Consider the following 17,310-nt stretch of genomic DNA (forward strand, 5'->3'; position numbering starts at 1 on the left):
CGGGAAACATTTTTGGCAGTATGACCAGTCGAATGCACTTGACTGCACTAGCATAGCTAATGGCGGGCTTTCTGGATCCTGCCTTCACTCCTGACCTGCCCGGGTTTTCTCACCCTTGGCTTCAGGTTTGGATTTTTTGGGAACATTCCCTTCATGCAGGCTGATCTCTGCTGCTCCCCGCTTTCTCGGCTCCGGTAGGGATGGCTTTGGTCTGGCCTGAGTCTTCTTAAGGGCCTTTTCTGGTTTCAGGCCTTCCTGCAGATAGCGCAGGTACCATTTAACACCGGCGACCTGTCTCCTTCCTGACGTCTGTTATATTTATCTCAGATGTGCTTTTGCTGGTCCCTGCTCTTTGAGCAGTGGTGTTCGTTGGCTGTTGTCCACGCAGTATACCAATGTTAACCTTGGATCCACTGCTTGACGTCCCGACTTCTCCCTTCTTGGGTGTAATCACCTGGCTCTCAGTAATTCGGAAATGTACCTCCGCCTGATTAACCAGTTTTTGTGCGGTAAGGGGCCCCGCTTTGTTGGTTTTCGTTTTCTTTGCTTTTTTTGTACTCATTTGATTGCCACGGGTATAGGGTTTAGGAGGTCCGCCGTGCCATATCCCCCCGTGGTAGGTAAGGTAAGGTAAGGTCTAAATTACTCACTGAGGCGACCAGGTATCAGTGAGGCTCCATACGAATACAGTCAGTTACCCCCGACTACAAACTATCCATTGGGCACGGTTCGCATAACACCCTGGATTGGGGGAGGTGTTTTTCGACTCCCCAGTCTAGATCCGTAACGTTTTGTTAATAGTAGTGTCACCTCGTACAGGGTGTGGCTATCACCACTCGCTAACGATCTTGGTAGACGAGAGGCCCCAGAGGAGAGACAGCTCGTCCTCAGAGAGAGCTAGGTTGGTCTCAGGGAGCTATGTTCTGCGTCAGTCTATCCTGCAGTGCACTGCTTGACCCCTTCAGCGAGTTTAGATACGACTTCGTTCCCGGGAATATATCTTGATGTACATCGTTTGTAACGCTAATCCCTCCATTAGTAACAGTCAACCCCCGTATGACGGAAGTATTCATATAATAGAAACATACGAGCTGCAATTGAAATGCCAACAGAACTATTCTGTAATACGAGTATCTGCCACAAAAAATCTAATCTCGTTGCTCTGAGACAAAGTCTATGAAATATCTTTCTTGCTCTCCCATTCGCTTGCATCTTTTGACATTCCTCGTATTTCCTTGCAATGTTAAATATGAAAGTCCTGCCCAAAATACTTTTTTCTTTCCAGTCTCGTCTAAGATATCATGTAACGAACAATATGAAGAGGCAATGACGCCACCAGTCCAAGAGCATCGAGGACGAAGACATGAGCCACAAACAGAGCACAAAAGATATCAAGATGCGGTTTCAGATAACACAGCAAACTTGACGGTATTGCAAAAGGAGCATCGAGTGCAAAAATAATAGATAAGAATCTTTCTTGTTTGCGAAAATATGCAAATAAAATTGCACTCGTTCGCTACCGTTTCACTGAAAGCAACATCAGACAGCCATTTTACGAGAGACGAAAAAGAAATGATAAGTACCCTGGATTCTGGTCTGGAATACGTATCTGTTAGGAGCGGGCGGGTATCATGTGAATTCTGCACATATAGATTGCAGATGCGATGAAATTAAAATCTAAATTATCATTGCTCGTAGGACATGATGGAAATGTGTGGTTTCATGAATGACGTAATTTGAGAATATTCAGTAAGGAAATTTGCATGACATGCAATGTGCAAGAGCGGTCTTAATTACCATCGCCGCAGCTCCATATTATGCTTAATTAACCGTGGCGGACGGCATAATCATACCGAGTCAACAAGGGCTATTATTATAAAAGTGACGAACTTGTCAGAGCACTGATTTTAAGGATGCCAAATTAGTCATTTATAGGTTTTTTCTTCGTCGTTTCTAGCAATGCACTGACAATGGTGAGAGCTTTGTTGAATGGTAGTCCTGGAATCACATTGCAAACCTTCATCGGAAAAAGAGGAAGGAGCACTTGAATTCTAAACTACATTGTCATTTTCAGGGAAGCCATCCAAATTCTGGGATCAGAGAACTAGCCTGGAACCATTTGACACATTACTTCGGATAACCCTCCCGCTCTGCCAGCTTTGGTAGCCTTCAAGCCAGCAAATCCCTTTCACCAACGGGAAGAGAGGGGTGAAAGAGAGTTGTTAGTTCATGGAACCCCTTGCGAACCGGACCCTCCGTCGGTCGAGTTCAATCTTCTTCGCAATAAAAAGAGCCCGAACATAATGCACAGCACGACCCCAACTGCCAGCGCTCTTCAGCATCTCTCTGACAATGTTGTCTGTAGAGAGCTCCCCTGTGTCTGCATAAAACTGTTTACGAAAGCCGCTCCACCTGTCACAATAGAAAAAGGTGTGTTCAGCGTCATCCGTTACTTCATTGCAGAACAGGGGATCGCCCCTTCCCAAACCTGTGTATGTAGGAGCCTATCAGTTAGGGAAAAGCAGCCTAATTAGCGCTGTGGTGCGCCCTGTTGATGCCACAAATTCCTAGGACCGTGACTGCTGTTATGGGAGCAGGGGGGCAGAGTCTAGCCGGCTCGAATCGTCAGAGCCAGCCCGTAGCATTTACGAAAGAAAGCAGCTCTCCCACCCTGCAGCTAGAAATCTCTCTGACGTCCCCAAAGAATGGTTTACCCAGTGTCCGTAGCTTGACTCTAACTAGAGTTGGACAATCGCAGAGAAAGTGCATGACGATTTCCCTTCCTTCTCCGCAGCTTCAGCACTGCGAGTTTTAGGGTATGCCAGTGTCCGGTGCAGACCGCCGTAATCTTGAATGCATTTGCACGCGTCTGGCACGGGAGCTCTCGTGATCAGGCTATGTTATAAGCGGGCCGAATCCTCCTTGACTTGGTACACGTGGTAAGCCTTCGCCACCTAAGGCCCCCAGCTGCTCAATGCGAGTAGATTGCGCCCTTGACAGTCGCCAACGAGACACCAACTATACCCAGCGAAGGATTGCCAAGAGCAGAGCCTCGCCTGGCCAATCCGTCAGCCCGCTCATTCCCCTCTATGTTCCCATGCCCGGGAACCCAGAGGAGGCTGACCTTGAGTGTGCCGCCCAGATGGTTGAGCGCGTCTTTGTACTGCCGCACCAGCCTGGAAGATGTCATCGCTGAGTACAAGGCCTTGATGGCCGCTTGGCTGTCAGTCAGAATGAGTATGTTGCGCTTGGGGCTCAAATCACGCTCCAGCCATCAACAGACTTCCAATATCGCCAGTACTTCCGCCTAGAATACACTGGCGATACCTGGGAGGCCATACGACTTGGATACACTGTTTGTATTCGAGGAAACCCCTACGCCCACTCGACAGACTATCTTTGATCCGTCGGTTAAGAATACTGAGTCATAACCTTGCAACACGCCGCCGGTCTTCCACTTTGTCCTGGCTGGAAAGTCCACAGAAAACTTTCTCGTGAAGTTAATCTTGCATGTGGCATAGTACGTGGGGAATGCCCAGATTTCCCGAGGTACTACGTCTAGGATGTTACGGCCGTAAGACTTCCCTGCCCAGCATCGGGACTCACGTATTCTGACGGCACTGCATGTTACAACGTATTTAATGTGGAGGTCTAGGGGGAGGCGATGCAGGAGTACATTAACAGCATCTGCCGATCAGGACTGCAGAGGCCCAGTGGCACCTGCACACGCGGTTATTTGAATCCTATTAAGCTTCATCCAATTGTATTTTTCCTCAAAGCTTGCCACCATACAATTTAGCAGTACGTTAGGATCGGGCGCACTACACCGGTGTACATACAGAGAACCATCCTCGGCCGGAGACCCCATTTCTTTGCAAAGGTTGTCTTGCAGGCATAGAAGGTTATACAGACCTTCTTAACCCTCAGTTCTATGTTCAATCTTCAAATTAGCTTTGGATCCAGGATTACAGCCAGTCTTGGTGGTGAATAGCATCAGTTGCGTTTTTGTTGGGTTTATGCTGAATCCGCACCCTGTGGCCCACAGGAATAGGTAAGACTGAAAACCTCCATGGCAGTAAGCAATTAATCTCACCGTGAGTTTGGTTCAGCCACGGATCTAAATTGTCGATGAGCCGCGCAATCCATCTGCCTCTTGGCCAATTTTGTCAAGAGGGTTACGACTTGGTAAGGGTGCGTTGACGTTCTTCACGGGCAACCACCTCTGTTAAGTTTTCGCCCTTACGGCGGTAGATAGCTTCACGTTCAAGCAGGTCAATGGGAATCATTCACGCGATCATCATCACGAACAATGCATTAAGCAGACGCCACTCGCAAAGCTCTCCATCTCATCATTTGAGCAAGGCGCTTACGATAAACCTGCTTCTCAACGACATCAGCTCATTCTTCCGCGCTATAGACCAGAACCGACTACGTTACTCCCATAAGGAGACGTCCTCTAATAGATATAGGGCCCCCAACATTCTTCATAAACTGATTCAAGGCAGAGAGTCCACCAGCAGCCATTGCCACTACTGCTTTGATTTGCTCGAAGATCCTCATTTTCGAGTTGACAATTAAACCAAGCTATTTAACCACTAGTTTTGACTGTATAGTCAACTCACCGATCGATATGGGAAGCAGGGTCGGGATTTCCTTTGTGGTCAAGATGACTGCTTCGGTTTCTTCCAACGCAAGGCTAAAACCATGAGCAATTATCTATCCGCCTACCCGTCGCATCAATATGCCAAATGCAGCGAGTCCGGCAAAAAGGGCGCAACATCGTTTGCTTAACCGGTCAGACGGGACTCTTCAAGCATATCGAGTCCCAGCAGACTGTCGTAAGAAGCGTTCCAGAGGTCCGGCCCTAGGATGGATCCCTGTGGTACTCCCGATGTGATTTCCAACCTCCACTGGACCTCTAGCTACTCATAGAGCAGGGAGCGGTCTTTCAGATAATCCCTCAATATCGCTTGGCATATGGAATGAGTTTTCTAATGTCCCTAGCATATCTGTCCATCTTACGGAATTGAAGGCATCAAGCGTTATGAGGAGAACTATCCGTCGAGATCGACGGCTGCGTACCTCGGCTCGATGAATCGCGTCCACGACCTCCATGACAGCATCCACTGTGGATCTCCTTATTCTGAACACAAACTGCCTTAGGGATAATTCCCCGGCAGTGCGGATCGCTTCAGTTAGTCTACTCCTGATGAGCTTTTCGATCACCCTCCTGACGACGGTCGATATGCAGATGGCAGCTCTGGGTCTCCTTTTTCCTTGCTGATCAGTGCAAGCCTCGCTACCTTCCAGCGACAAGGAATGCCTTTGAATACCCCAAACAGCAAGTCAGGCCATTGGCGGAACACTAGTTTGTAAACTTCCGCCGGGATATCATCAGGAGCTGGCGCCTTCTCGTTTTTCATGGTTAGAATCGCTTCATCGAGCTCTCCCATTGTGGAAAGAGGACAATCCTCGACACTTTCCGCGTTATTGACAGCAACCCGTGCAAGATGTCTGGCAAATAATGTCTGTACAATGTGGTCCATCTGGTCGTTACCTTTTGCTCCTTTTTACTGATTTATGCTCTGTCATCAATGCGCATGCCTCCTCGTTGCCGTGCAAACGTTGTGCCAAACGGTGGAGCTTATGATACTCCCTCCGTAAGTCGGCAATTTCTGCCATCCACCAGCGCATAGAAGTCTTGTTACGGTGGGACCCCTCCGAGGCATCGTTGAGTTTACGACAGTGTCAGCTGCAACGCTACCACCCTCCGAAGCATTCTCTAGCGTGATTCTACCTGTTCCAAAAGTTTCGACGAAGTTCCCGATGTTCATCCTCGCGACATTCCACAGAAAAGGGGAGTGCCATGCATGGTACATGCCGACAAGTAGCGTCAACCACTTCGAGCGTTAAAAAACGTTATCCCCAAACAATGAATCCGGACAAACTCATTCCTTCGGCATTGGGCAAGAACACGAAGTCGAAAGTCGTCCCAAACCCAGATGACAGCGGTACCCGATTAGTCAAGATGCCATGAAGCCAGATCCCTGTCTCGGTATTGCTCGCTGCGAACGGCGCTAGCAACTGGTGAGCGGTTGCACACCGGTGTATGTTAATTTCTTAATTACGGATCATGTCATTTGCACTCTCGCCCTTTCCAGTTCCGCCCTAAAGATTGGACACCGTCCCGAACCCGGAGTGTGTGTGACGCTCTAACCAAACGCGCCACGATCCCTGCCGGGAACGTAACATTCACTTTCATTGCAGATCTTCGCTTGGTGACCTACCTGGCCACATTTCCAGGATGGTGTCCTCCTTTCCGGTCCTCTGTAAGTTGTTGACGTGTGTCCGTAGTCCAAACACCTGTAGTACTTAATGGAGACTATCCGCTTGCATACCCTGCATACTACCCATCCAATTTTGATTTTCCCGTTGATGAGGAGTTTCCGCGCATGTTGCTCAGGGACTTTCACCACGGCCAGTTTTTGATCTCGAGCATTTCCAGAGGTGACACCTATCCGGGCATTGGTTACCTCTGGAAATTCACGCTTTATCGCCTCCTCGATTTCGAACTGTGAGGCAGTCAAGATCTCGAATTTCTAGAGAGCACATAGGCTCTAGATTAGAGAGAGATTAGAGAGAGATTAGAGAGCCTTCTCCCCCAATAACTCCTTGACCACTAAGCAAAATGTACACTTACTAGTCAACTTCAGGCCCAGGTCGACGAAGACCCTGCCACTCTTCGTTTTCCGCATGGAACACACTTCTGCTCCGTTGTCTTCGGGTTTCATCCTGCAGCGGAGTTCACTAAGAATTTTTACAAATGTCTTACCTTCCGTTGTCTTCTATCCAGTCCTTCTTCGTTTCCTTGTCTTTTCTGCTAGTGGCTTTTGGTTTGAAGCCTTCTTATCTCTAGACAGACGGGTCTCTGGGGTGTAGTCAATTGTTTCTTTTTATCCTTCTTCAACTTCTTTCTTTGGGCCCGGGAAACTACTTTGATAAAATCACCTTCAGAGACGTCGTCCTCCTTACCGTGGGCTATCAGTGGTCCGTTTTGGGGCTACCAGCGTTCTCACCGGGAAATGCGGGTGTTTCTGCTTCTCAATAGTCTTCCGCTGCTTTCCACATTCGCCTGTAGAAGGAGATGCGGTCCAGTAGTTCTTCCAGTTCCATCAGCACCTTTTTGAATCCTTTGCTATCGTTCCTCTGGAGGAATGCTGCCGACTACATACGCTTCACAACTGTCACGCATTTCCTGATAGACCTTTCCTCTTCTACTGAACTTCTACTCCGTTTGAGTTCGAATCCACCTACTCAGGACTGGCGATTCTGACTGGGCTTTTTTTCGAAATAGGGGCAAAACAGGATATTGGAGTTTCCGTCGTCGCACCGTCCGTCGCGCCACTTGGTAAGGCTTTCTGTTTATTTGGGCGTCCCGGTGTCACATCGGGTATTTCGACTCTCGCTGCCTCCTTCGCTGATCGCTGGGGTGAACGACGCATTATTGTCCTGCGCTCAAATGCACTCAGCTCTTCCTCCGTCTCTGCTATTTCGTCGATTTTCTTGGTTTATTCAGATTTACTCTCGATGGAAAATTCACCAGCGCATCGTGTGGAAGGGAGCGGGCCACAGTAGTTAGGAACGGGTGTACTCTCGGGGGCAAAGCCTTTACTCCAGTTCCTAGAGGCCTGACTTGCGCCTAGCTGACCCAGAATTCACGGACAGATCAGCGCTCGTTTGGCGCAATACGGCCTACTAACACCGGTTCAATGTATACTGCCCAACTAGAGTCCCGAAGGGACTGGCTCCTAACATACGTCATAACAACCACCTTGGAAGAACTAGGCTCGCATAACCCCATCGACGTGGATCGACGGCTCCGGGGACTCTCAGTGTATCCCCTGCCTTCGCTTGGATCTCGCGCTCGCTCTAGTACAAATAAGGTAGTCAGCCACGTCGCAGAACGCAGTGGTTTGATCCGGCTTACGGCGTCTCTCAATAGGCGGAACTAGCTAGATGGATTTATGCTCGACCGCACGCTGAAAAGTGGGTCGCTGGAGAGTAGGACGAGAGGCTAGACTTGCAACCAGGAATGATCGCCTTGCGCCATTATAGCGGTCTGTAATGCCCTAGGCCATCCATCCCGTTGGACTGAGAGTGGCAGGCAGTTGTCCGGTGGTATTTGAAACCCTGGAGTTTGCCTAACTCAGAGGAAAGAGAAGATTCGAACTGCATTCCCTGGTCAGTGGTCAATATCGCCACACCAAAGCGTGAAATCCATTTCCGACAGACGGCCTAGGCACATGATAGTGCCGTGATGCCTTTTAGGGGAATCGCCTCAGGCCACCGCGAGAATCTGTCAATGATTATATGGCAATACCCGAAGCGTGCCAGTCTCGCAATGGACCAATAATGTCGAGGTGGATGGTATGGAAACACTTGGTGGACCTAAGGAACACATCTATTTCTTTTCTCACATGCTTCGATGATATTCATTTCTGACATGCACTGTTTGTCCAAGAATTGATGTCCTTGTTCATGAGCGGGCAGAAATATGTCGTTGTAACTAGCGTAGGTGCGCTAGATCGTGAACGTTGTTAAATAGTCGTGTACGGAAAACGGGCGGAATGAATGGCCTTGGTCCCTCTTCTTAGGTCTCAAAGTGTAATATAAAGGTCGAGCCAAAAATGGGGAACTCCCTGAAAGTGTACTTGGAGTTACTCCTCAGGCCCTGAAGAACTGTGTTGTCCTTCTGCTTCTCCGTGATTCCCGGAAAATCCACAGCAATCTTGACCTTCTCAAGCCGTGACAAAGCGTCAGTAACTGCGTTATCTTTTCCAGACACAAGTTGGATGTTGGAGGTGAATTGGCTTATGAAGGTCAGGTGCCGGAATTGACGAGAAGACACTTTTTCGGGTTTCGGGGACGTCCTGCCTCCTCGGAAATAGCGAAAGTATTTAATTGCGAAATAGGCGGTTAAGAACTTAGGATCCCAGGTACTCTGGTTCCGTTGAGCGGTGTTGAACTGTTTCAAGAAGAAACTCAACGGTTGCCAGCTTTGGTTCACCTTTTGTTGAAGAGCGGCACCTGTTTGTCTGAGGCATCGGCGAAAACGGCTAGGGTGCAATTTGCTGAGTAAGTGCCAGAAGCCAGTAAGCATGCTCCGCCTAAAAACGACGAGATAGGGGGAAGTCCTTATCCAGACGTGTTTCGCTAAACGAAAGGCAGATTCGAGAACGACTATTGCTCCTATATTTCCGACGCGACATCCGGGGTATGGGCCGATCAAATCGAATACAAGCGTTGAAACACCCGATCGGAGATGAGCCCTTTTCCTATTAGAGGCTGGAGCGTTTGGTTGGGAGCTTTTGACATCTTGCACGTTTAGCAATTGCAGATATAGTCCTTGACCTGAGAAACCATTTTCGGCCAATAAAACCACAACCGCATGTGCACCAAAGAATGATCATGGGCACGGGTGATCACCTCAGTCGTCACCTCTTCCGCCTTCCAAGCCTGTTGTTCTTGAAGTTCATCTCTTGAAGTATGATTGGTTCGCTTGCATACCAATCCACCGCACACCTGCAGATCAGGGAGTTTTTTGAAATTCTCCCTAATGCGCTCAATCAGTCGCAAATAGTCCGCAGACCGAAAATATGGCGAATCAAAATCCACGTCTGCGTTGTTCCCACTTGAAACTTCAATGCCCATCTGGCCAGTCTATCATCTCGGAATTTGCGCACTGCCACCATCGCTTCCAGACTTTCCTACTCAGTGACCCTGTAATTACGCTGACATATACGCTATAGGAACTCACTCCCTTTCTCTTCTTCCTTGACCCCCGCAAAACCTTATTATCTTCTAAATAATGACCTGAGGATGTCAAGGATGGGAGGGAACCTCAGGGGGCGTGCCTCAAAAACTATCTTAGGTAGAATAAACAATGATCGCGGTTGTGATCCGTCGTGGATCTTCGCTCTCGATTGCGGCATTCGGATCGGGAGACTTACGGCTCCACGCGCGTAGTCGAGCTGTTTTTCTTTATTTTCCAGGTTTAGCTCGCGCTCTGGTGTTTTCCCGTTAGGCCGTCGCGAATTTCTTTCTTTGTTGTCTATTTTTAGATCGAGTGCGGACCCACGGATCGGTATAGACACGTTCATTTTATACTAATGACACGTGAGGGATCAGAGCGCTCAAAGCCCCCCCCCCCTTGCATTACCGAGCCTGGCTAGCACAGAAGCGTGCAAGAACCTATCAACCGAGCACTTTGATGGAGCTTCAGTCTTTGCGGCCGGACCTTTTAGGTTTCTGGGATTTTTTTTTTTGGGGTAGGGTAGGTGAATGCATTTACGCACACAGTGTTGGACTCCCGATTCGGTACGTCGTCAGACTACGAACTAAACACCTCCCCATCGTCAGAGAGCTAGCCTGGAACCATTTGTCACATTACTTCGGGCCAGCCCCCGAACTCTCCCGCCTTGCGGAGCCTTCAAATCAGGGAATTCCTTTCACCAACGCGAGGGGAGAGGAGGAAGGGAACTGTCAGTTCAAGGAGCCCCCTGCCATCCGGCTCCTCCACCGGTCGAGTTCTATCTTCTTAGCAACGAGAAGGGCCCGAACGTAATAGGCAACACGGTTCAGTCAGCAGTCCTCAGCATCTCTTCCACAATGTTGTCTGGAGAGAGATACCCTGTGTTTAAATAGAGCTGCTGACGAACCCCATCCCACCTGCCACAAGAAAAAAAAGTGTGGTGGGCATCGTCCACAACTCCATTGCAAAACACACAATCCGCCTTTCCAATCTTGTGCAGGTAAGACTGAAAACTTCCATGCCCACTTAAAAATTGGGTAAGGAAATAGTCAGTCTCACCATGCTTCCGATTCAGCCACACACCTAAGTTGCCGATGAGCCGTGCAGTCCATCTGCCTCTAGTTTCATTTTGCCAAGCTGTCACTGGTCTAGAGTGTGTTGCCGTTCTTCGCGAGCACCCACCTCTCTTGACTCATCTCCCTTGCGCTTGTATATGGCCTGACGCTCCCTAGCAAGAAGGGCAACGGGGATAACTCCCGCGATCACCATCACGGCCGGTTCAGAGACAGTGCGGTACGCAGACGCCACCCGTAAAGCTCCCCGTCTCTGTACTTGCGCGAGGCGTCTACGATATACCTCCTTGTTAAGAGCGCCAGCCCATACCTCTGCGCCGTAGAGCAGCGCAGACTGCGTTGTGCTCATCAGGAGACATCGCCTACTAGACGTAGGATCCCCAATGTTTGCCATTAGCCTACTTAACGCCGAAACTCCAGCCGCAGCCTTGTTCGCTGCTGCTTGGATTTGCTCAGAAAAGCTCATCTTTGAGTCAAGAGTCAACCCGACGTACTTTACCGCTGATTTTGACTCGATTATCGACTCGCCGAACGATATGGGACGCAGGGTCGGAATTCTCTTTTTAGTCAGGACGACTACTTCGGTTTTTTCCAGTGCAAGGTTGAAACCATGAGTAGTCATCCATCCGCTTACTCGTCGCATCAATATGCCGAGTCTGCTTTGCGCCTGGTCGACAATGCGTCCAGCAACAAGCGCTGCGACATCATCTGCATAGCCGACCAGGCGCGACTCTTCTGGCATGTCGAGTTTAAGCAGACTGTCATAGGTAGCGTTCCAGAGGTCCGGCCCTAGGATGAATCCCTGTGTTACCCCCGACGTGACCTCCATCCACCTTTGACCCTCTAGTGTTTCATAGAGCAGGGAGCGGTTCCTCAGATAGTCCCTCAAAATCCGTAAGAGATAGTTCAGCACGTTGAAGGTATTGTCTAGTGTGCCTAGAATATCTCTCCATCTTACGGAATTGAAGGCGTTTCTGACGTCAAGCGTTACGAGGAGCACCACCCGTCGAGTTCGGCGGCTATGTGCCTCTGCTCGTCGAACGGCGTACACGACTTGTATGACAGCACCAATTGTCGATCTCCCTGCCCTAAAACCAAACTGCCGGGGAGATAAATCTCCGGCAGCGCGTATCGCTTCAGCGAGTTTACTTCTGATGAGCTTTTCGAGCACTTTCCCAGCAGCATCAAGCATACATAGTGGGCGGTATGAAGACGGCAGTTCGGGATCGCCTTTCCATTTAGGGATTAGCGAAAGCCTCGCAACTTTCCAACGAGCAGGGAAAATGCCCTCTTTCAGGCAAGCGTTGAATGCGCCGAGCAGTAGGTCTGGTTGGTGTTGGAATACCAGTTTGTACACCTCTGCTGGAATACCATCGGGTCCTGGCGCCTTCTTGTTTTTCATAGAGAGGACTGCCTGTTCCAACTCTTTTACAGAGAAAAGTGGACAGTCCTCTGCGCTCTTCGCGCCGACGTCACCATCCTATACGAGGTGTGCAGGGAAGAGTGCCCTCACAATGCGGTCCATCTGCTCGGCCTTAAGTAAACAGGGTTCCGGCAGGGCCCCGATTTTTCGGGTTACAAGTTTGTAACCGGGTCCCCACGGTTCCCCATTCACCTCGTCGATCAGGTCTTGCCAGCAGCGAACTTTGCTCTTGTTTATTGTGCTGCGGAGTCTCCTTTTGGCTGATTTGTACTCCATCATTATGGTACATGCCTCCTCCCGGTCTAACATGTTAGATATCGCCTTCTGTTTGTAGTTAAGTCCAAAATTAATAGACCATTAGCTTAATCCCAACTACAATTTTATTTTATTATGTATATATATATTTCGGGAGCAACTTACTCCCTTCATCAGTACAAAGCTAATTGGCCCGGTCGCCTGGACGTTGTGTTAAGCGGCGGAGCCTGTGACACTCCTTCCGGAGCTCTGCGATTTCAACTGTCCATCAATGCATGGAAGGTTTGCCGCGCCTCGATGTCTTCCTGGGCATGGAGGCTCCGCAGACCGTCGTTATCAGGTTAATAACTGAATTTACGACAGTGTCAGCCGCGGCGCCACCGCCCCCAGGAGTACCCTTCAGCGTGGCCCCACCTGTTCCCAGAGTTTTGACAAACTTCCCGGTGTTCACCTTCGCGACGTTCCATGTACATGTAGATCGCTGGGATGGCGCACACCGAGAGTTTGCGTCCACCACTTCGAAAGCAATGTATTGGTGGTCACTGCCGAAAGGTCTTCCAGAACTCGCCACCCGTCCACCAGCGACACCAGCGATTCCGATGCGAAAGTTATGTCTGGAATGCTTCCTTCGCAGCCCGGGCGCCGGAACGTTGGGGTGGATCCGGTGTTTAGAGCTACCAGTCCTGTTCTCGTCGCCATTTCCAGAATTCGTTTCGCTCTGGAATCTGTGTGAGGCATGCCCCATTCAAGTACCCTAGCATTGAAGTCACCCCCGAACAGGATCCGCCTATCTGTGCTTAAGATAGCGTCCTCCAAAGCCTCAAGCCTCCGACGAAAGTCCGGCATCGTCTCATTCGGCGTAAGATATTCAGAAGGTTTCTGGGATAGCTCTTCCCTCTAGGTCATCTTCAACTACTCAAGATGATCTTCTGATCATCCTAGTTCCTTTGGGTTCGTTACAGAGTCGGACTAAAAACAAACCCAAAAAAAAACCAAGGTTCTCAGTCGGGCAGGTCGTTGCATTCTTTCCATTGGCCTCAATGGGCAGAATGTCAAGGATGTCGATCAATGTGTTTATCATCCTAGGGTGTTTTCTACCGAGGTTGATGACACTGAACTTGTTAACAGTGCTGCATTCGCTGTTTTTTCTAAAATCTAGAAATTTAAGTTGAGGTTTTCCGCGCCAATGTTCTCTCCATGTTGTTATATTGGAACAGCATATGGAACGTGAGCACTTCTATTACTCAAAAGCTTGTTAACACCTGTCATTGCTCTCTCATTCGTAGACCCAAGAAAATCTCCAACGAGGACCTGAGTCAACGGGGCGAAATTGGCAGTGAATAGGTCACACTTCAAAAAAGGGTGACGAATGCGCCGCTTCCTGAAACTGGAACTACGGCATATGACTCTCCCTGTTCAGACGGAGGATTCTAGTTCCTGTGTTAGAAGTGATCCAGAGTAGATGGTCTTCAAGGATATTTTAGGTACACCTCATTCCTGAAAAGGATATTATGACATTTTTTTGCCTCGGTGTACATATATTTATTCGGTAAATTTTACAGCATATACCGTACAGGACCAGAATGTTGTGAGCAATTTACCGTCAAGGATACTAAAGATAAATCCTTTCTGGCTGAGCCAGACTAAACCTTCAAAATAAGATCAATATCGTTTATTTCTTTAATAATGAAAAATTGCCATTCGTCTCAACAGACGAACATTTCAGAAAGTTTCAGATCTAAAAATTCATTCGAATGACTGATTGCTGCTTCACCAACTTCGCTAATCACCCGTCCTGGCATTTTCCGCTCCTTCAACTGACAACTATTCAAAATAAATCATCCAAACATGAATTACGCGTGAAACTTTTAAACATACTCGAACTCTCGAACTCCTTCAAACATTTTCCCAAGCAATTGCATCGTTTCCTTTTCTTTTGCATGTTGTGCTTCGTCAACACCATTTCCTTCCTTCCCGTTGTCCTAGTTCAGACTTTTGTGTTGTGCTGCGTCGTCGACACGACGACGTCCTCTTAAATCGTATCATGCGAACATTGTCAAAGTGCAATTGAAAAAGTTGGACGACTGGAAAACCCATAAATACTTCAGGTAGAAAAGTGAAAAGAATTAAAATCAATTGGCAAGCCGTCAAGGATGATAAAGGATTACCTCCGCTCCGTAGGTCTAGAAGAAACAAAGCGGAGCTACTGTAGATAAGCTGGCGAGGAGGACTCGCGGACTGAAGTGGGCGGTAAGGGTGGATACGAAAAAAAATCGTGAGAGTCAGGTGTTTGGAACTGATGCCGAACCTGATGAAGGCACTTTTCTCGAACAAGGTGCCATGCTCGTCTCCAAGGATTCGAGAAGTTGTGAGCTACTCGAGGGCTCAGAGCCCACCTTTGCAATATATCTCGGGGAAAGTTCTTGTGAAAGTTGTTCAACTTTGTTCTTTGTCGTTCGCCTGTGGAATGAAAATGCAGGCAGCCTGCCTGGTTCTTCCCAGGACATTTCTTATTGTCATCTTAATCTCTTCAACGCGATGTCTTTCGAAGAATGTCCGCCGATGCCACACCATCCTATTGCTGGCGTCATCATCCCAAGTATTTGCAATAACTTAGTGTCGTTGCAGTTGGTACAAGTTGCGCTGGGGTGCAGCCAATGGACGAATTGAAAAAAGCGCTGGCAAAGGATATTGCCGTCGAATTTAACCGAATGCAATTTATTTCGAATTTGACGGCTGAGTTGGGATCTTGCATTGGAACGTATTGAGGGGTCCCAAAATCGAATGAAATTGCCTCCGGTTTGAGGTGTCAATCCTGTTGAAGTTTGGATAACACTTGTTTCTGTTCAGTTATTCTGTTAAAAGTGGAGTTTGTAGAAGAAGTTTGCTTAGGAGTCACAATGGAAGCTTCAGTGTTGTTTGTAGGTGGGAGTTATATTTGGTTAAAACTATCTTAAACTTTGCCATTTGGTAAATATTATTGCTGACATGCTGGTCCTGTTGAAATCGCTTGGAATGTCAATTAGTTTTCTGACATATCTTAGAATTCTTCTTGGTTCCAGTGTATCATTGTGTGATACAGCGAGTGAAATTTCTGTCCTTCTTTTAGAAAAATATAATGAAGTTACGCCGCAAGAGACCTCAAGTTGACATAAAGGCTCTTCACCCTATTGTACCTGCCAAAGGATAGCCTTCCCGGAAATAGGTTAAAAAAAAACCAGAATCTTTCGACACCGTGTAGCACGCTCCCCTCGAAGTACAATGTCACATTACCAACCTGGTCATCAATCCTCCCCCCCCCCCCCCAGCACAATCCCTCTTCTTCAACTTTTTTTCAAATTTAGGGTGGTCCTTTCTCCCTGATTGGCTTGACTAAAGAGTAACATCTGCAATCAATATCTTTAGAACATATCCCAAACACTACGGAAGAAACATCACTCGATACCGAGGTTTCAGTGGCAGCTACGACAAGCCCAATTAGCGCTTCCATGACTACTGTGATAAGAGCAAGGGGCTGAGTCGAGCCAGCTCACATCTTCAAAGCCAGCCTGCAGCATTCCCAGAAGGAAGCAGCTCTCCCACTCTGCAGCTAGAGATTTCATAGACGTTCTCAAAGAATTTTGTATCGTCATCTTGTATGCATTTGCAGGCGTCTGCCAGAAGAGCTCTTGCGATCGGTTTTTGTTATAGGCAGGCCAAATCATCCGTGACTTGGCGCAGGCGGTGAGACTTCGCCATCTGAAGTTTGCAGCTGCTAAATAGTGGAAGTAGATTCCACGCTGGGTAATCACAAGCGGGGCACAGACTGTGCCCATCAAAGGACTGCCAAAAGCAGACCCCGTTTGGGCAGTCCTTCCGTTTGCACATTCCCCTCTATGCTCCTATAGCCGGGAACCCAGGTGAGGGTGACCTTATGCGTCCAACCCAGATTGTTCAGCGGTGTCTGCTGTCGATCAGAATGACTACGTTACGCTTGGGGCTCGGATCATGCCTCAATCACCGACAGGCTTCCAGTATCGCGAGCTTTTTCGCTTAGAATACACTGCCGAAACCTGAGAGACCGTAGGAACCAGGTACACTGTAAATATCCGAAAACGCTGTCCAACCGACTCCACAAACCATCTTTGATCGGTAGGCGAAAAATATTTTGTCATAGTTTCGCAACAAGTCCGCGATCGTCCACCTTGCCCTGTTTGGAAAGTCCACAGCAGAGCTTCTCGTGAAGCTTGGCTTGGGTGTGGCGTGGTCCGTGGAGAATTTCCAGATTTCCCGAGGTGCTTCGTCTAGGATGTTATTATGGCTTTTGGGCTTCTAGGCTGTCCAGCATCAGGATTCACGCAGTCGGAAAACACTGCACGCTATAGCTTATTTAATGTGGATATCTAGGAGGGAAAGGTATAGGAATACATGCAGAGCCCAGATAGCACCTGTACAAGCAGTTTTTTTTTTAAATCTATCAAGATTCCTGCGTACTTTCGTACTTTTTACCCAGCGCCTGCCCCCATAAAATAGAACCACACGTTAGGATGAGTACCGCAACTGTGTATGTCTCTAGAACCATCTTTGGCTGGAGATCCTATCTCCTTGCAAGGCTCCTCTTTCAAGCATAGAAGGTTATACAGACCTTCTTATCCGTCTTATCCTTCTTATTCAGGAGAAGCTCATCAATTTTACGATCTCCTCCAATATCAAAGCCGGCAAAAGAGAAAGCTCATGGGAGCTCAGCAACTGAAAAAGGTGAAGGAGTC

This window comes from Hermetia illucens, chromosome 3 (assembly GCF_905115235.1).
Source record: "Hermetia illucens chromosome 3, iHerIll2.2.curated.20191125, whole genome shotgun sequence".
Lineage (NCBI taxonomy): Eukaryota > Metazoa > Arthropoda > Insecta > Diptera > Stratiomyidae > Hermetia > Hermetia illucens.